Below are 21,142 nucleotides of genomic sequence, written 5' to 3'. Positions count from 1 at the left end.
TTTTGCCTGGCTAGTTAATGTTAGGGTTTGGTAACTAAGTGGGGTATATATATTTGGTTTGGTGTAAATTTCTATCTGAATTTTTCTGACTCTCCATTGGGCTATTTCAGTCCTGGCAGGCACATAAAATCCAAATTGTGACATATTCCTAGTTCATCTATACCATCATTTTTATAATAAATGATGGACAGGCTTCTGAAATATGGTTTGGTCTGTCCCAAAAGATACTATAAGAAAAATATGCAAGGCCCCAAGGAAGTGTTGTATGTAAACTAATACACTTTTGTTGTTCAGTACTTCAGAAATTTGATATTCATTGTCATCACCCCACCCACCCCACCCCCATTCTGTGGAGTTGGAAGAATTGAAAGCATCAGACAAATTGCTCTTGTATTTGTACACATGAATTTTCAGGTCACATGCAATGTCATTTGCTCTGAATGAACGCACTCATGCTTCACAAGCAGATCTGCTGTTGGCTGCTGGCTGGTTTTCTGTTCATTTTCAGTCTGAATTGCCCCTCAGAGTTCTCAATTTATATCATCATAAATATAAGTACTTTACAGCCTGGATATTTCTGGCTGCTGAAAAAAAGGCAATAATCTTGATGAAAAAGTGACCCAAATAAATTCAAGATACACCTTAAAAGTCCATCTTCTTCCCGCTGAAGCTATTTTATCCTTCTGAGCAAGAAGTTTCAAAAATAGGAGATGGAGGATAAGCTTTCCTCACCAATGAAATAGGGCCTCACCTTTAGATAGAGCTAGTGGACAAAAGGCCATGTCCTTTTGAAGTTTGGACAGCTGTTTTAAAATACAAAAGAAAGAAAGAAAGAAAGAAAGAAAGAAAGAAAGAAAGAAAGAAAGAAAGAAAGAAAGAAAGAAAGAAAGGAAGGAAGGAAGGAAGGAAGGAAGGAAGGAAGGAAGGAAGGAAGGAAGAAAGAAAGAAAGAAAGAAAGAAAGAAAGAAAGAAAGAAAGAAAGAAAGAAAGAAAGAAAGAAAGAAAGAAAGAAAGAAAGAAAGAAAGAAAGAAAGAACCCATTGGTTTTCTCAAAAGAGATTGCAGAGGTTGAGATCTGTAGAAATCTTTCCTAGATACTGAACTTAGTACAGCTTATTTCTGAATAAGTATGATAACGCCAGGGGTCTCCAACCTTGGCAACTTTAAGACTTGCAGACTTCAACTCCCAGAATCCCTCAGCTCCCTCAGTCCACAAGTCTTAAAATTGCCAAGTTTGGAGACCCCAGACTGTGTTGTAAGGCGCTAGAAAGAAAGGAAGCTGCTTTAAACCATTTCACCATCCAACTGGTAGCTTCTGCTCTGATGAGGAAAGTGTTTGCTATGATAATTGCGATCTATTATTTAGATCAGCTCCTTTTGACTAAAAATCCGGAGGTGGTGTTTGCTTGAAACAGAACGGCTCTGGTGTTAGCACATCTGAAAAGCATCAGTTTGGGAGAAGGTGGTGCCTATATAGAAAACAAAGTTATCATCTTTTATTGCTTATGGAAATAGTGTAAGAAGCCTAAGGGGAATCAATTCTGATTCCTAGTTTCCACTTGCCAATCCAAGCATGAACTATTGAATCACACCATCCATATAGAAAACCTGGTAATAATATTGCCACCTCCTCAGAAAGATACTTTGTTCATGAATAATAGTTGAGCGCTACCATGTTATCTCATCTGAAAATCGAATGAGCCTGCAGGTGTTTGCTTCTTTTCTTGGCCTGTCAGGCAGGTGAGAAAGAAAACCAGTTTCTTTAAGTCCAGGTATAAGCAATTTCCCATGGATGATTCACACCTGGCAAGTAAGAAGAGAGGGAGTGTGAATCTATATGTGTGTCTTTTGGCAACCAACAAAAGCTTTTTCTCTGGAAACTGATCCTCAGATTTACTCCATTATTCACTCGTGGGAGGGGGAGGGGGAGGTTGTGCAGAGGGTAAAACCTGGAGAAATTTATGGCTCACCTTTGCACAAAGTCGGGAATTTCTTAATGCTGGTTTAAATAGACAAGCAGCAGGTTCTTCTCATAACAAGCCATTTTTGCCATTTTGCTGCAAGGCCGGTTGAGCATGTCTGAGTGCACACGGGAAAGGTGAGCCCTGGGATCCAGGCAGGTAGTCCTATTACAGGCAATGCCGGTCGCCTCCTGGGGACCACCCAACCCTCAAGTCAAAGCAGCAAATAGCAAGTGGGTTTACATGTGCTACCTGGTGAGATAATGCCTGTCTCGTTCAAGTAAGAAGTGAAATGTGTTAATAACATCGCTGACATGTAATGATGTTCCTTTCATTTTGAACACATCATTGCACAGATATTGAATCCATTCATTCTGGTAATGGGCTCGAGTTCTGCAAAAGCATTTTCTCCTCAAAATAAATAAATAAATACAAACAATGAGCACCCGTGGGGGGGAGAGGAAGAAATGCAACCTCAGCATTCTCTTTCCATTCTCCATCATCATCGTGGGGCACAGTTTGTATTTTACCAGCTTTGTTCTATTACGGTCACTTCTATATATCTCTGTGAAATACTTGTTTTGTTTTACTTGAGGGTTTTTTTTTAATCCAGGATTCAGGTTTCAAGTGAAACTGTGTATTATTCCTAATTGGGCTTTATATTCTAAAAAGGTAAGTTAACCATAGATTATTTGCAGTCCACTTGGAATGACCTTAACCAGTGCTTTTTTTGTAAAAGAAAAAGGTGCCGGAACTCACACGTCATACAACCCGTCTTGCCTACCCTTACAAGGTTCCATCCAAAAAAGGTGCCGGAACTCCGTTCTGAGCGTTCTATGAGGAAAAAAGCCCTGACCTTAACAACTTCTTCACAACTCTACCCCAGAAAATTGTTTCTATCAGGGCAATAACTCTATATTTCACTCTTGATCTTTTGTCAGTGGTGAGCTGGTTATAATTACCTGCTCATACACACCCTTATGATGTATATGTCACCCCATTATCTGTTTTCCATTGTCAAATCATATTTATTTGTACAATATGTAGCCACCACAATCAGCCAGCCTCTTAGTGTTTGATAACATCTGTATGTATATAAAAACATAGTGTAAATATGACCACGGAGATGTCCTCGGACAAATGGTGGCTCTTCGGCTTTGAAACAGAGATGAGCACTGGCCCCTAGAGTTGGAAACGACTAGCACGCATGTGCGGGGGACCTTTACCTTTAAAGTTTTCTTAAACCAGCTGTCCTTCTGATACATTTGTATGATATTCGTGATTACCTATGCTAGCCAGGAATTTGGAGAATTGCACTTCCAAAACATCTGAAGGGCTACTTGGATTTTCCCCAAAGCCATGAAACTTATCTCGAAGTAATTCAGGACCTAGAACAATTTTATAGACCTGACAACAGCATTGTGGGAACATAAGGATTGGGGTGGGGTATCATCTCACAGTGTTGATAAATCTATACATCTGGAAAAGCCCACCGTTGAGTTTCCATCTTGTTTTTTTTCTGAAATTATTGAAAAGCAGATTTTAACAACACTGGTAAAATAATGCAATTTCTGTGGGGTATTTTTATTGTGTGAAATATGAAACAGGTAAACCTGGTAGCATAGTATACATTTGTACAATTGTTATGATTTTGTCACCCTTGTGGTTTAACAAATATCTCCCCTCCAGTCTATTTTTGGCATAGAAAAACAAATCGTGCTTTGCTTGCCCTCACCTCCTAGATTTCTTGTTTAGAGGGTACCATCTCATTGACCTCTCCAGAGTCCATTTGTTCATAGTCTCTGGTCATGAAGTTGAAAGTAAATGCTTTGAGATAATTCAGCTCTAAATTAAATATATAGTGAAGCATATCACTCTCACTTTCTCTCTCCTTCCCCCTTGGTTAATCTAGCTTCTGCCCTCCTCAAGAATTTTAGCAGCAAATTCCACTTTCCTCTTGGTTCCTGAGAAATAGATTAAATTATTCCCACTCCACTTTTGTATTTCGACTATTGTACAACTATTCAGAATCTGGTGAGGCTTCGCTGCCAATCCAGAACAGCTTTTCCATGAAGCCGAGTGGGACGATTGCACTTGTAGTCCAACAGATCTGAAAGACCCCAGATTAAGAAAGGTAACTGTAATTCCCATTGTGGGAAAGGAAAGGAAAGGAAAGGAAAGGAAAGGAAAGGAAAGGAAAGGAAAGGAAAGGAAAGGAAAGGAAAGGAAAGGAAAGGAAAGGAAAGGAAAGGAAAGGAAAGGAAAGGAAAGGAAAGGAAAGGAAAGGAAAGGAAAGGAAAGGAAAGGAAAGGAAAGGAAAGGAAAGGAAAGGAAAGGAAAGGAAAAAAAAGGAAAGGAGAATCAGTGGAAAGGGGTTTGTATGTATGCTTGAATGTACAATTCCTGTCACTATTTTAGAAAGTACAGGCTGTCAAATCCTGGCTAAAATGATCAGAAGAAGCCTTGAAAACAGCACCTGTGCACTAGAGGGAGTAAATGACTGAGGAGGTGGGAAGTTGCAGCTGGGATCATTTTATAGGTAGGAGGGTAATTAGAGGCAACAAAGGAACACACCTGGATGGATAAGGAACACCCACCCTTGGTGGAGCCAAGCGACTTTGGGGTGAAATAGTCTGAATAGCAGATTTTCTAATTCACAGCCCATGCCATTCATTCTCAATGAAGAGTTCTGTAGATGTACACTACAGTTCCCATCAACTATGTATGGCTGCTTTTACATCTCAATGACTCATTCCTTTAATTTACAATATTATTTTTAATATGTACAATATTATTTTTAATATGGCTCAGTGGGTTAGGACGCTGAGCTTGTCGATCAGAAGGTCGGCAGTTTGGCGGGTCGAATCCCGAGTGCCGCGTAACAGAGTGAGCGCCTGTTACTCGTCCCAGCTTCTGCCAACCTAGCAGTTCGAAAGCACGTAAAAAATGCAAGTAGAAAAATAGGGACCACTCCGGTGGGAAGGTAACAGCGTTCCGTGCGCCTTTGGCATCTAGTCATGCCGGCCACATGACCACGGAGACGTTTTCGGACAAGCGCTGGCTCTTCGGCTTTGAAACGGAGATGAGCACCGGCCCCTAGAGTCGGAAACGACTAGCACGCATGTGCGGGGGAACCTTTACCTTTACCTTTACATATGCACACACACATACTTAGACAACGTTTCATAGTTTTAATGTTCTCAAAGTGGAGAAATTTAAAAAAATTGGAAATTATAATAGAACAGCCAACCATTTATGGTTGCTGAGCTCCTTACCATAAGAACGTTGGACAGCAAATCTCTCCAAAAATGCCCACATAAAGCAACTTAAAAACAAAAACAGCATAGGCTGGAATAATCAGAATATGAGCCAGAAGTCAAGGGGGCAGCATTAGCAAGACTATTTCAACCAATGACCTTTATGAGCAGCTACCTGTTGACATTGGTCTCTCCACAAGGTTCAGCTTCAGGCCCAGTTGTACAATGGACAAATGCTGCCATTGGGTTGTATCAATGCAGAATATTAGCTCTTGCATAGTTAGTGGGAAATCACTGGCAGTTCATACCTCTTCCGACATTAGTCCAAATGCTAAATGAAAAGTGGGAGAAGTGGGAACGAACAGTCTGATCCTACCAATCTGGGCAGATCAGTGAGGACAATTAACCAGCGGAACAGCTTGCCTCCAGAAATCGTGGGCGCTTCATTACTGGAAGTTTTTAAGAAGAGACTGGACAGTCACTTGTCGGAAATGGTATAGGTTCTCCTGCTTGAGCTGGGGGCTGGACTAGAAGACCTCCAAGGTCCCTTCCAGCTCTATTCTATTCTAGTGATTCTAGCAAATCAAAGAAAAATCAGCTCTGCAAAAGGGAGTCTAACCATCTCTGGTTGTGCATTCTAGAACAGGGTTAAGGTGACAATCTTTTTCTAAAACTCTTTGAAAGACCTGAAGCATCAGGCCTCTCATTTATAATCAATTCTGTAAATTGATGAAGCAATGAATAAGTGGAGCATTGGCTTCAAAATATGAGTTGTCACAAGTCTCAAAAACCATCAGCCTAACACAAATTATATTACTATTTCTTCACCTCTCTTGGGGAAAAAACATGATTTCCCCCCTAAGATGTATATATTAGTTTTACTTAAGTTTTAAGCAATTCCATAAAGAACAATGCTTATCTCTCAGTGCCAAACCTGTATTATGTTCTTGCATCCTTCAACAAGTAATACAATCTGCTTTTTCAAATCTAATCTAATTCTTCCCACTATATTAGCATCACTATTTTAAGGTCTAATAATTGTATTTCAGTGTTCATCATCCCCATTGTTTTTGTGAAAATATTAATACCACAATGCTTGTATTTAATTTCCACATAACTACCCTGCCACAATCCAGAGACTCTTGGCCACTTACATAGAATATGAAACCAAATAAAACCACAACTATGCAATTGTAAAATGGTAACATCACCCAAAGAGAAAACTGCAAAGAATAAAAATAGGGAATAGAGTTGGCTTGCTAAAATCAGGAGAGGGCTGCCCAGAATAATTCTTTCTTTAAAAGCTTCCAAAATGTTAACAAGGAGTGGACTAGCACCATCTCCACCAAGAAGCTGTTCCACAAGATTGGTGGTGCTATGGAAAAGCAGGGTCTTCTGATTTTAGCCTTCCAGATCCCTGAAAATGTGGGATCAGTAGCTAAAATTTCTGTTTGATCAGAGTAGGTCTGGTACTTATTGGAATAGGTTGTCTTGTAGATGTCCAAGCACCAAAGCATAACGAGCTTTATAAGTTAAAACCAGCACCTTAAATTTTACTTAGAAATCATCTGATATAATGGACATATCTACTCTATATTACTTATTCCATAACAAATTGAAAAGGTATCACACAACAAGGATATGTGTTGTAAGAAGTTTGTTTTAGCCTTCATGGTATCAAGTACATATAAACAGCTTCTTATAAGATTAATACATGTCCTCAATTAAAGGAGAGCATTCACAGTTAAGTCACTCAACTTCATAGTGCTGGCTCCAATTCTCAATATATTCCCTGGAAGTCTAAAGAGAAATCTTAGTGGGTCAGTGCTTCCACAGAAGTTGTAAGTAATTGATCATTTGAACTTGGCAAATTGATAGAACTTTAAAGGTACTCTTTATTTAAGATTTGTGAAACTTCAAAGGATGCTAGTTGGAATCCTATTCACACTCCTTGTCATATCGTCTCTTATGATTGACTTGTTCCAAACCAGGTTGTAGAGCAGATACCATGCCAAGGCAATTGTGAACATTGTTAGGGTTTCACTGTGCATGATAGTTTTACACATATTGATTAGCTGGGATAACAATCTAATTACATAGGGGAGGTTCAATTGGGCAATGAGATTCTTAAGAAAGGAATTATAATTTGAAAGGATAATGGGCAAGTAGGATTCTACTTTCTATAACTGACTTGCAAGAAAAAATGAAAGAAATTTGTCCAGAGCTTCTATGCAGCCCTAAATTGGTCACAGAGGTTCTATAAGTATTATTTTAAAAATATTTTAAAATAAATATTGAAACATATTTTTTTTAAAAAAAATACATTCTGCATTTCCTTTAAAGCAAGATTTACCACTTATCACCAACCACGTAATTATATTATGGCCATTCAGAGCATTCTAGTCTCTTAGCCTTGCCTTCATCATAAAGAATCTTTGACATGATGTGGAGGAAACTCTGGTCTGTGGAACCTAAAAGTAGTAATGATTTGAAATAAGGATGAAATAATGGGAAAAATAGCACCAGTCTCGCTTTTAAAGCCTCCAAAGAATTTGATAGTATTAGGTTTCTCCGTAGTTATACAGCTACATAATGGAATCAAACTCAGGTAAGGTCATCATGGTGGAATTGGTGTTCCTAGTACAAGTGAGGAACATGTGGCTACCTAGAATGAAAAATACAGAAAGGGGGGGGGAATCCTGTGTGAATAGTACTGTGTGAACAGTATTTCTAAATGCATATCTACTCAGATCGAGTCAAAGAGAGGTATTTGCTTATAGGAGGTATTGTGCCGCAGGCTTCCTCTTTTTCTGCATCTAGAGCTGGTTCAAGGACAGGATACTTCTGTTCTGCCAAAGGTTGTCCTTAGAGAAATCTGTTGCTGGTTTGGAAATGGGACTTTGGGAAATGTGGTGAAACTCTTCTAGTTGAAGTGATTAGAAAAATGAAAAAAAGCTGCATTACTAGATTTTATTTTATTTTATTTTTTAAAAAAGGCCAGAGAAAAGCAGGTAGACCAGGAATATAAATATTCGTTATTATTTAAAAGGAAAACCTATGTTAGTTTTCAGATCAGCAACTTTGAACTTACAAGGCAAATACTATCAACATTGGGCTATTATAGCATCCTAATAAGGGTTTAGCAGCCACTTCTTGTTCAACTACCTTGGTTAGCGTGTGTGTGTGTGTGTGTGTTTGTGTGTGTGTGTGTGTGTGTGTGTGTGTCTTGGCATATTCGGGTCGAATACGCCAAGACCTACATACCTATACCCGTGAAAATGTACGAAAACATATATATACAATGGGGCAAATCTTATTTCCTGTTTCAGCCTAACCCAAGGCCATCCACAGGCTGTAGTCACAACAGTGACAGCTCATATTTGTGTAAATTTTTTGGATTGCTAACAAAGAATTAAAGGGAGGCTGATATGGCCATTTCAAACTCATTTGTTCTCATCAGTCAAACATACCCTTCTGAGAATCGAACCTGGGCCGACTGCATCTTAAGCAGTTGTTCTAACCCCAAGGCCACAGGCTCTCTCTCGCTTTGTTAGCTGCAAGGCAAGGGAAATATGTGTTAAGTGTTTTGTTAAGTATTTTAAATACCTTGCTAGGCCCCAAACACGAGGGAAATCATGTGTGTGTGTGTGTGTGTGTGTGTGTGTGTGTAATTTTTTTGGATTGCTAACAAAGAATTAAAGGGAGACTGATATGCATTTCAAACTTATTTGTTCTCATCAGTTTGAAATTCATATCAGTCTTCGGTTTCGAAACCGAAGACACCAGCCTGAAGATGATGAGTGGGACTTTGTCGAAATGTCACCAAGACACCCTCAATCCTACATGGGAAAAGACCCGAATACCCGAATACGCCAAGACCTACATACCTATACCCGTGAAAATCTACAATCTATCTATGTATCTATGTATCTATCATCTATCATTTATCTATCTCTATCTATGTATCGTGGGGCTGGTGTCCATTCTGGCCACAGGGAAATTGGGCAATATGGAATACTGCATCCAGTTTTGGTCACCACGATGTAAAAAAGATGTTGAGACTCTGGAAAGAGTACAGAGAAGGGCAACAAAGATGATTAGAGGTCTGGAGGCTAAAACATATAGGGAACGGTTGCTGGAATTGAGTATGTGTAGTTTAACAAAGAAAAAGGTGAGGGGGTGACATGATAGCAGTGTTCCAATATCTCAGGGGCTGCCACAAAGAAGAGGGAGTCAAGCTATTCTCCAAAGCACCTGAAAGCAGGACAAGAAGCAAAGGATGGAAACTAACCAAAGAGAGAAGCAACCTAGAACTAAGGAGAAACTTCCTGACAGTTAGAACAATTAACCAGTGGAACAACCTGCCTCCAGAAGCTGTGAATGCTCCAACACTGGAAGTTTTTAAGAAGAGGCTGGACAGCCATTTGTCTGAAATGGTATAGGGTTTCCTGCCTGAGCAGGGGGTTGGACGAGATGATCTCCAAGGTCCCTTCCAACATTACTGTTATGATTATGATTATGATCAACCCAGAGTGTAAAATTCTATAGTGGGAAACAAGAAATGAAAATGCAGCAAACTTGACACAGTCGGAAATGTATGTAAGATCTCAATTATTCTTGATTTAAAAAGCAACATCCAAGGGGAATTGCTCCTTCTTGCTCTGCTCAAGCAGCTCTCATTAGCACTAACCAGGATAATATGTATTCATCAGCAGCAAGAACCTATCATTAAAACTCACAATGTAGCGATTGCTAGGGGGGGAAGTGGGGGGGAGAGAATTAATTAAATGCTGGAAAGTATTTGGGATTAGCAGTCTGAGTTGAAATGCAATCACTAAGTGATCTGATAATGTAAGATCAATTATTGATAATACAAAGATGACAGCCCAAGGATGATAAAGCCAAATTGAGAGTGAGTGCTTAGAAGCACCTCTCTCTGTCTCTGTCTCTGTCTCTGTCTCTGTCTCTGTCTCTGTCTCTGTCTCTGTCTCTCTTTCTCTCTCTCTCTCAGAAGGGGGTGAGAAGAACTGGATCTGGCTCCCCCAACCCCAGCAAGGCTAGATTCTGCCAGCCTAGAATTCATCTACTTTTACAGCTCAGATTCTGGTCCGTCCCTCTCACTTAATTATTTATTAAATTTATATGCCACCCATCTCACTGATAAGGCCACTCTACCATTTCTGACAATATTATTCCCGTAGCAAGCAGCAAGACTCCTCCTTGCATTCTTCTTTCTCTTTCATAGCTCATATGGCCTTCCCCAGACAAATATGCCCATCCATGTTCTACATTAATACTAGCGGAAGAGTTTTTGCGGTAGGCCATCCAGAGGCACACCCTGGAGATGTCTCTATCAATAATGGAGCAATTCTGTCTGGCTAGAGAATTCGGATCAGAGAACTTGAAACGTTTAAGTAGGGCTAAGGCTGAAAAACGGATCTCAACCAAAGTGCCAAACTATGTTTTTCTGGGCTCCATCACAAGAATGGGTAGTTCTAACCCAAACATTATTGTGGTTCTGTAGAGAATTGTGCTTGGTAAATAGATGTGCGGGGATTATGTTGCTATCCTTTATATGCAAGCAGGCTTCAGAGAATTTGAACTCAGAAGAAAGCCAAGAGATCTACAACAACAAAGGACTAAGCAAGCAAATTCTCAATGAATTTAAGCTTTGGTATATGGCCTAAACCAGGGGTAGGCAACCTTGGCTCTTTTATGACTCGTGGACTTCAGCTCCCAGAATTCCTGAGCCAGGAATTCTGGGAGTTGAAGTCCACGAGTCGTAAAAGAGCCAAGGTTGCCTACCCCTGGCCTAAACCAACAGCACTTCCTGAATGCATATAAGACTTGCAATCAGTAGGGCTATCTAACATTTACTGGGTATTGAGATATGTGTAAATTGGTGCTGGTTCATGCTTGAACCCTCTCATTTCAAATGTGTCTTATTAGCACATTTAAGGCATTTGGTGAAGAGGATCATTGCCTACCAAAACATAGGCCACCACTGACTGCTTTTTATTTAAGGCAGCCTTTCCTACCTAATGTTCTCAAGAGAGAGAGATTTAGAACTCCAGAATGTCCAGCAGTTGATCTAAGTCAGGGGTGTCAAACTCGCAACGTCACGTGACGTGCCGCAACGTATCACGACTTTTTTTCCATTGCTGGCAATGGGGAGGGCGCAGTTTCAGCATGACGCATCCGGCCCGTGGGCCCACAGTTTGACACCCCTGATCTAAGTGATCCCTTCTACTAAACCTCAGATTTCCCCCTACCCTTCTTCCACTTTATTTAAAAGATCATTTGGAAACATAAGAGCTCTGCCTTTCAGAATACAAACAAGGCTGATTTGTCTGATAAAGGGAGCAACTAAGAAGTTGAACAAGTACCTGAAGAAAAGGTAGATGTTGGCGACCACATTAACCGAGCCATTTTCATTTTTCTTCCAACTGTTAAAAATGTGCTAGGTTGCACGTTTTGGGGAAAGTGTTGTTTTTTTTATATGCTTTGGTAGCAAGAAGGCCAAAGTCAGGGCTGAATTGATAAAGGGGAATCATCAGTATGATATATTATACATGGCAGCTTTAGCAATGAGAATGGCATTGTTGGTGAACCCACTGTGGGGGTGATGGAGAAATAGGAAAGAAAAACAGATACTGTCTGTATTCCAATAAGGCTTTGATTCTGCATGAGTCAGGAGCCCTTCAAAGGCAGACAACTTTGTGCATTTTCAGACACTGCTTTTCCTTGCCTGTGGAGCTGCATACATTTTTGCCAACCGTACAGTATCACCTGCAAACCAGCATTGATGTCGTGACAGCTTCTAAACAATTTAGCCACTCCTGGAAAACCTGTTTGCATGGGGGTTTTTTTCTCCAGATAAATTTTATGTACCAACATAAAGATATCGGCTTATTTGAAAGACCATTCGCAACAACGTTTTACTATGGAGTGGAAAAAGTGGATTGATTACATCCAGAACAAATATGGGACTAAAAAGTTTCATTTAGCATTTGCATAAGTTTTGATGTGATATTAGTATTGCTTGTAGTCATTTTATATGAGCTAGAGTGCGATAGACTTAATAGCTTACTGTTGTTAGCATATGGTTGTTTATGATTGTTTTTACTTTTATACCTTGTATTTAGCTCTGGGAAGTCGGGGATGGGGGAGGGGGGAAGGAGAGGGGGGAGGGTTAGGGAGGGTTAGGAAGGGTTGGGTGGGGGGTGGGGGAGGGATTGTTAAAGATAAAATGTATTGAAAAACTTTTCAATAAAAAAAGGAAAAAACAAAAAGGAAAAAAAATTTAAAAAAAAATTTATGTACCCTCTCCTCATGGACATTCATTTCCTGTATCAGAGGATTATCCGAGCACATGCAAATGAATCCATTGCAGTCAGTCTGGCAGCGATTCTGCCAGTCGGCTATTCGCACGGACTGTTGCCATGCAACAAGATCAGTATTGGGATGGAGTTAACCTCTTTTCATGGGCCGTTGTAGAGTTTGCTGCATTTGTAGTGTTTGCTCGGCAAGGCTGAACAGAAAACGTTTGAGGCTTCTCAATATATTTGTCAGTCATTTGAATCAATGTTCCCTTTCAGCTACCCTTACAGCAGCCTATGAGGGTACATTTGAAAGTTGCCAGACAAACATATGAAATACATGGGGAAATGCTAGAAACTTATTTTCTTTCTTTTTTGTGAAGAAAGGTGAAGGGTTGTTAATTTATGAAGCACAAGATGCTGTGTGGACAGCACCACCAGTAATTGGGTAGTTTGAAACAAAAGGAGCGAGCACAGATTGATTCTGTCTTGGTGATCAGCTGTTGGCTTGTGCTAGACTTGCAGGCAACACCCTGCTAAAAGCATATGAAATTTACAAATGACAAAAAAAATGTGATGAAATTACAGGTTGATAGTAAAATGTATTGGGAATTATTTACAAATAGAAAGCAGACTGTTTTTTGTAGATAGTATCTTTTCAGCCTCTGAGGGCCAGAGGAGCTATAGAGTTACTGCTGTGACATCAAAGCCAAAAGCAACAATTTGCACTTATTTACAAAGGCTGTGCAAAGCCTCAAAGGAGTGCTTGGACTCGATGAAGCTTTTAACAAAGGAACACTTTGCCAAAGTTGCTTCCCAAAACAAAGTTGTCTTCTTTGTTTTGGAACAGCAGAAGAAAGCAACTCTGTGCAGTGTCTCCTCTTGGTCTTCTCCCACCATCTCTGGCGTTGGTTGAAGTTCTGGGATGAACGTCTTTGAGAAATGCATTGCATGTGTTGAAGATGGCTTGCCTGGGGCAACCTTGATATGTGATTAGTTCTGCAGGCTGGAAAGCTTTGCCAATCCTACACTGTGTAGTCCATATACCCCAAGAGTCCTCTAGACTAGGCAGCTTCAATGGATGCTGAAATCCTGCAGATTTCTAACCCAAAATTGCTGAGTAGAGATGGGAGAGGTAGGAGTTAGCAGATAGTCATCAGCTGTCTTCAGATGACTCCATGGTCTTTGCTTTGGGAAAATTGCATTAACAGAGGGATTCAATCAAGATCACATGAGGTACTACTACCACTCTGTAAAGCCATAGTAAGACCACACCTAGAATACTGCAACCAGTTTTAGTCACCACACTATAAAAAAGGTGTTGAGACTCTAGAAAAAATACAGAGAAGAGCAACAAGGATAATGAGGGGACTAGAGGCTAAAACATATGAAGAATGGCTACAGGAACTGTAGTCTAGTCTAGTGAAGAGAAGGACCAAGGGAGACATGATAGCACTGTTCCAATATTTGAGGGGCTGTCACAGAGAGGAGGGTGGTCAACCTATTTTCCAAAGCACCTGAAGGCCAGACAAAGAATAACGGATGGAAATTAATCAAGGAGAGATTCAACCTAGAAATAAGGAGAAATTTTCTGACACTGAGAACAATCAACCAATGGAACAACTTGTCTTCAGAAATTGTGGGAGCTTCATCACTGGAAGCTTTCAAGAAGACACTGGACTGCAATCTGTCATAAATAGTAGAGTCTCCTGCTTGGGCGGAGGGTTGGACTAGATGCCCTACAAGGTCCCTCCCAACTCTTATTCTATTCTGTTCTGTTCTGTTCTGTTCTGTTCTGTTCTGTTCTATTATGTTCTGTTCCATTCCATTCTATTCTGTTCTATTCTATTCTACATATTGTCTCTACAGGTCAATTTTTTTTCTTCAAACAAAAGCGAATCTAAATGCCTTAATGCAGGCAGGCAGGCAAGAAGGAAAGAAGGAAATCATGACTTAATATGGGGATGCTATGATATCATAAAACTGCGCCTCTGGATAATCAATCCCTGTTTTAAATTCAGCAAAGGGAGCAGTAGGGCCCCCCATACCAACCCCAGGGAGATAGTGCTACTGCATTTAAGTCCTACTTGTAAGCTGTCTACTTGCATCTAATTGGTCACTGTGGGAACAAAATGCTAGACTAATTGGGCCTGCTGGTTAAATCCAGGAGGCCTTTCTTATGTTTGCCAAAACTGATTGTGTAGAGCGCCAGAAGGAGTTCTTTAAACTGGTGGATGGTCAGCTAAATGGCTTATATGCAGTTCAGAGTAAATAAATGTAAGGTGATACAACCTAAAACAAAAATCCTAATTTCATATACCCAGGGCTTTTTTTCTCATAGAACGCTCAGAACGGAGTTCCGGCACCTTTTTTGGATGGAACCTTGTAGGGTAGGCAAGGCGGGTTGTATGACGTGTGTGAGTTCTGGTACATTTTTCTTTTACAAAAAAACAAAAACACTGCATATACCTATTTAAGGAGACTGAGCTACCTGGAACTAAATAGGTAGAAGAACTTGGGGACGTAAAGGATAGCTTAATGAAGATGTTGACTCAGTGAACAGCAGCTGAGAAAAAGGCAGATTCTGTCATTAGGAAAGGTCTCATCTTTTAGCCAACATTGTAATGTCCTTCAACAAATTTATGGCACATCTGCATCTAAAATATTGAGTGCAGTTCTGATCACCTCCTCTATAAGAGGATATAATAGACCTGCAAAATGTGCAGAATTGGACAATTAAATTAATTAGGGTATTTGTACACTTTCCTCACAAAAGAATTCAACACATGGAACTTTTAGGTCAGAAAAATGTCACTAAGAGGATAGAAATGATTGAGGTGCTCAAAATGGAATGGCGTGGGGAACCAGTTTGGTCAAGTGATTAAGGCCCCAATCTAGAAACCAGGAGACTCTGAGTTCTAGTCCTGTTTTAGGCAGAAAAAAAATGTCTGGATGGCTTTGGCTCAGTCACTCTCTCACTCCAGGCTGTTGCTGTGGAAAAAAAATTGGAGGAGGAAGGATTATTATATACAGGTGAAACTTGAAAAATTAGAATATCGTGCAAAAGTTCATTTATTTCAGTAATGCAACTTAAAAGGGGAAACTAATATATGAGATAGACTCATTGCATGCAAAGCAAGTTAGTTCAAGCCATGATTTGTCATAATTGTGATGATTATGGCGTACAGCTCATGAAAACCCCAAATCCACAATCTCAGAAAATTAGAATATTACATGCAATCAATAAAACAAGGAGTGTACATAGAACAATATTGGACCTCTGAAAAGTATGCATATGTACTCAGTACTTGGTTTGGGCCCCTTTTTCAGCAATTACTGCCTCAATGCGGCGTGGCATGGAAGCTATCAGCCTGTGGCACTGCTGAGGTGTTATGGAAGACCAGGATGCTTCAATAGCGGCCTTCAGCTCTTCTGCATTGTTCAGTCTCATGTCTCTCATCTTTCTCTTGGCAATGCCCCATAGATTCTCTATGGGGTTCAGGTCAGGCGAGTTTGCTGGCCAATCAAGCACAGTAATCCCACGGTCATTGAACCAGGTTTTGGTGCTTTTGGCAGTGTGGGCAGGTGCCAGGTCCTGCTGGAAAATGAAGTCAGCATCCCCATAAAACTCGTCTGCGGAAGGAAGCATGAAGTGCTCCAAAATCTCCTAGTAGACGGCTATGTTGACCCTGGACTTAATGAAGCACAGTGGACCAACACCAGCAGATGACATGGCTCCCCAAATCAACACAGACTATGGAAACTTCACATGGACTTCAAGCATCTTGCAGTGTGTGCCTCTCCATTCTTCCTCCAGACTCTGGGTCCTTGGTTTCCAAATGAGATGCAAAAGTTGCTCTCATCAGAAAAGAGGACTTTGGACCACTGAGCAACAGACCAGGTCTGTTTTTCTTTAGCCCAGGTAAGACGCTTCTGACGTTGTTTGTTGTTCAGGAGCGGCTTAACAAGAGGAATATAACATTTGAAGCCCATGTCCAGGATCTGTCTGTGTGTGGTGGCTCTTGATGCACTGACTCCAGCCTCAGTCCACTCCTTGTGAAAGTCCCCAACACTTTTGAATGGCCTTTTCCTGACCATCCTCTCCAGGCTGCAGTCATCCCTGCTGCTTGTGCACCTTTTTCTTCCACACTTTTCCCTTCCACATAACTTTCTATTAATGTGCTTTGATACAGCACTTTGGGAACATCCAACTTCTTTTACAATTACCTTTTGAGGCTTTCCCTCCTTATGGAGGGTGTCAATGATGGTTTTCTGCACAACTGTCAGGTCAGCAGTCTTCCCCATGATTGTGATTCCTACTGAACCAGATTGAGAGACCATTTAAAGGCCCAGGAACCCTTTGCAGGTGTTATGGCTTAATTAGCTGATTAGAGTGGGACACTTTGAGCCTAGAATATTGTACCTTTTCACAATATTCTAATTTTCTGAGATTGTGGATTTGGGGTTTTCATAAGCTGTATGCCATAATCATCACAATTATGACAAATCACGGCTTGAACTAACATGCTTTGCATGTAATGAGTCTATCTCATATATTAGTTTCCCCTTTTAAGTTGCATTACTGAAATAAATGAACTTTTGCACGATATTCTAATTTTTCGAGTTTCACCTGTTCACTGTCTTGAGTTCTTTATTTAAAAAAAACAAGTCAGGATTAAAAAAAAATATTTTTAAAAAATCAGCAGGATCTGTTTTTCTTCCTGTCTGAAATGCCTAAGATAGGGTCATCCAACAAAGTTGTCTGGAAACAAAGAAGTAGCCAAAAGGAAAGTAGTTCTCCATATGCCAATACAATTAACTCTTGGCATTCATTAGTAAATGGTATAGTGAGGACTAGTAACTTGGCTGGTTTTAAAATGAGGTTAGATAAATTCATGGAGGGCAAATGTAGCCTGGGTTATCAATCTGGAAGACTAGTGTCAGCCTGGAGGCAGCATGCCTTCAGATGCAGGTTGCCAGGGAATTTTAAAAGAAATGGCATGTCTCTATCTCTTGCTTGTGGGAGACATGTTCTCTGTCTCTATTGTTGGACACTGGTGGGATACTATGAGAAAACGATAGCTAAAATTGCTCTTGGCCTATTCCAGCAGGCCCATTTTTGTATTCATGTGTTCCACTATTGCTGACTTAAAAGTCTAATATTTGGTCTCTTAAAGGCAAGGTCATTTAGGATGACATGAGCTAATGATGTTGTTATAATTTAGCCTTTCGGGTCTAACTTGCACACGGAGGCTAAAGAACAAAAAAAGCTGGGGTTGCCAAATGATCCTGTAGGATGGAAGAAAATACCTAAAAGGAGGATGAAATGAAAAGGGAACAATTGTCCTGTAAGGTAATGTGAAAATGTGAAATGTTTTTAGTTCAGAAAATAGGCAAGTTGGTAGAGAGCTCTTTAATGACGCATGCTGAGAAGAAAGTGGAAAGCGTTGGGGTGTTTTTTGTTGTTGTTGTTGTTATTATTTTTTTCACCCTGAAGGCCAGAGTCATCCAAAAAAGGAGGGCAGAAGATCAGTCTAAAGAAAAGATTATCTGTACAGTTTGCAGTGCAATTGTAGCATTACCTTCCAGAAGGAAGAAAGAAAGAAAGAAAGAAAGGAAGGAAGGAAGAAGAGCAGTGGGCTAATGCCTCCTTAAGTAACACCAGCTGCCTGCAATTAGTGCAGGTTCGCATCCCACCAGGCTCAAAGTTGACTCAGCCTTCCATCCTTCCGAGGTAGGTAAAATGAGGACCCAGATTGTTGGGGGCAATTAAGCTGACTTTGTAATAATGCCGCTTGGGGGTGTGTGAAAGCCCTAACAAGCAGGCATATACATAGAATGAAGGCTACTGCTAAGCTTGTAAGCCGCCCTGAGTCTTCAGAGAAGGGCGGGATATAAATGTAATAAAAATAAAAATAAATAAATAAATAAATAAATAAAAATAAAGAAGGGGAATGGCCATACCCTCTGGCTTTAAAAGGGAATTGAGAGAAACAAGCTTTCCATTGCTCCACTGTGATTCTTCTGAAGAATAGAAAAATCATGTGCCAGGTTCTCTTTTCAAGAAGAGCGGACCACCGCCCTCAATTTCCAATTGGCAACAGACCAGAACTCTTAAAATAGAAGCATTCAGGGAGTAGCTACAGTACATGGAAGTAATAATGAAGCCAGAATTACTAAGAATATTTTGTAAGAAAATGATAGGTATATTTGTTCTGAAGGTCAAAGTAGTTAAGTGGGAGCAGCTGTTGTGATCCTGAGAATCGGGTCCGGCATTGGTTTATGGGCTACATTTAAGCGTATGGATATTACTGTATACACATGCCAATTTACACATATAGACATCATATACCTGGCTGGAAATCCCTTTTGGACTTTGGCAAGAAGCAGAAAAAAAATGGGTTTTAATGATTAGGAAAAAAATAGATAATAGAACAAAGCGAGGTTTTTTTTTAATGTTGTAATTGTTGTGTCCTTAGTTATGGGAGTGGTTTCCCTTCGGCAGGAAAACCTAGTGCAATCATTGGTTGTTACTTCCCGGCGGGAGATTATGAGCCGGGGATTGGTTATGTTTAAAAGGAACCTAGTATATAAGGTAGAGTTCAACGGCTGCTAGCCAGTTGACCCATGTGAATTCAATAAACGTTCTCTTGTTCTACCTCGCTGTCTCTGCTCGTCAGTCCGGACTTAACAGTGGCGACGAAGGTGGGATTGACGGCAGAACAGCGAAGGAGCCGCGGAAGCCAGCAGAGCGAAAAGCGGGAAAATTTGAATCGCAGTCAATCGAGCAGCAATCTAACTGAACTCACAGGATGGCGCAAGTTGGTTCCCTGAAGGAGTTCGACCCAAATTACCCTGAAGACTGGGAAGAATACGTCGGTCAAGTCGAGGGGTTCATGCTGGTCAACGGGATAACGGAGGACCGGAAGAAGGCGGCGGCTCTCCTAACCATCAGCGGCACCCCGGTTTACCGGGTGGCCGTCGGTCTGTGCCAGCCCCTGCCGGTCTCCAGCGTATCGTACGCCGACCTGTTGGCCAAGCTTAAGGTCCATTTCACCCCAAAAAGGTCGGAACTGTTCTGGCGGAGGATATTTGAAAAGCGGAACCAACGACCGGGTGAATCAATTACTCAGTTTGTGGCAGCAGTCCGAGAAGCAGCCCTGCACTGCAAGTACGACAACCTTGAAATCAGAATAAGGGACCGAGTCGTTTTGGGCCTACGCGACGAACACTTGCAGAACCGAACAATCGCAAAGCCCACCGGGACACTGCAAGATGTATTAGACGAGTTACTCACGAGTCTACCGGCAGGCGCGACCCCCCCTACAACAGCATGGCGGCCTTGGCTGAAGTCAACCTCGAGAGCCATGTGGACGGTGGGGAGGTGGACTACCAGTGGGAAGCCGACGTTACCGAAATCGCCCGACGGTTCGGAAAAATGGCGCCGAGACCAACACGCACCGACGGACCCGACCAGGGTAGAAGACAGCAACCCCCTGCGTTTCAACGACCCCAGAGGGACAACCCAACCAGGCCTCGCGACCCAGAAACGAGGTGTGGAAGCTGCGGCGGAAATCACCTCCGATCAACGTGCAGGTTCAGAAATGCCAAATGCCGAGGGTGCGGTAAAACGGGCCACATCCAGGCCATCTGCCGAAGCCGACCGCGCAACAACCGTCTCCACGAGCTCGACGCATGGGCCTCAGGTGAGGTAACCCCCGAACGGAGTGGCGGAGAGATCCCTAGACCTAAGGCACGCACTTCCAACCCGGGGGCAGGGGTGGGGGTCAATCACGTGGGAACCCTTAGATTAAATTACACCCCTAGAATTAATCACATTTTGAGGCCTAAATTAAAAATAGAAGTCCAACTGCAAGGCATTCCTTGCAAGATGGAAGTGGACTCTGGGGCCTCAGTATCTATAATTTCAAGGGACACCCTTAGGTACGTAGAAAACAGAAGCGGCCGTAGAATTCCCCTTAAATCCACTAAATTACAGTTAGCCGATTTTCAGAAAACTCCTATAGAATTAGTGGGTGAGGCTACCATTAAGGTTAAATACAAGGGGTTTAGCGGATTATTAACTGTCCTAGTCACTGAGGGCCAGAGAACCAGCCTTGTAGGCCTTAACTGGTTCTCGGCCCTGGGCATCTGGGTTGGGGGAATTAACACTATACAAAGTAAAACCCTAAAGTCTGTCTGCGATAACTTCGCAGACGTGTTCGATGGGTCATTGGGTAGGTACAAGGGACCCCCCATTAGCTTCAATTTAGACCCCGCGGTCAGGCCCATTAGGCTTAAGGCCCGGAGGGTGCCTTTCGCCCTTAAACAGAAAATCGAGGCCGAACTAGATAAGCTAGTAGGCCAGGGCGTTCTAGAACCCGTAGAGGGAGGCCTTTGGGAGACACCGATCGTCACACCCCTTAAGCCGAATGGGGATGTGAGGATCTGTGCCGACTATAAGGCCACCCTGAACTTAGCCATGAAAAAACATGCTTACCCAGTCCCGACGGTGAAGCAGGTCCTCGCGACGATCCAGGACGGCGCCATTTTCGCCAAGCTTGACTTGGCGCAGGCGTATTTGCAACTTACTGTGTCTAAGGAA

The sequence above is a fragment of the Vipera berus genome (genome assembly GCF_964194415.1).
Source record: "Vipera berus genome assembly, chromosome: 2".
Lineage (NCBI taxonomy): Eukaryota > Metazoa > Chordata > Lepidosauria > Squamata > Viperidae > Vipera > Vipera berus.
Note: the sequence above shows the minus strand (reverse complement) of the source record.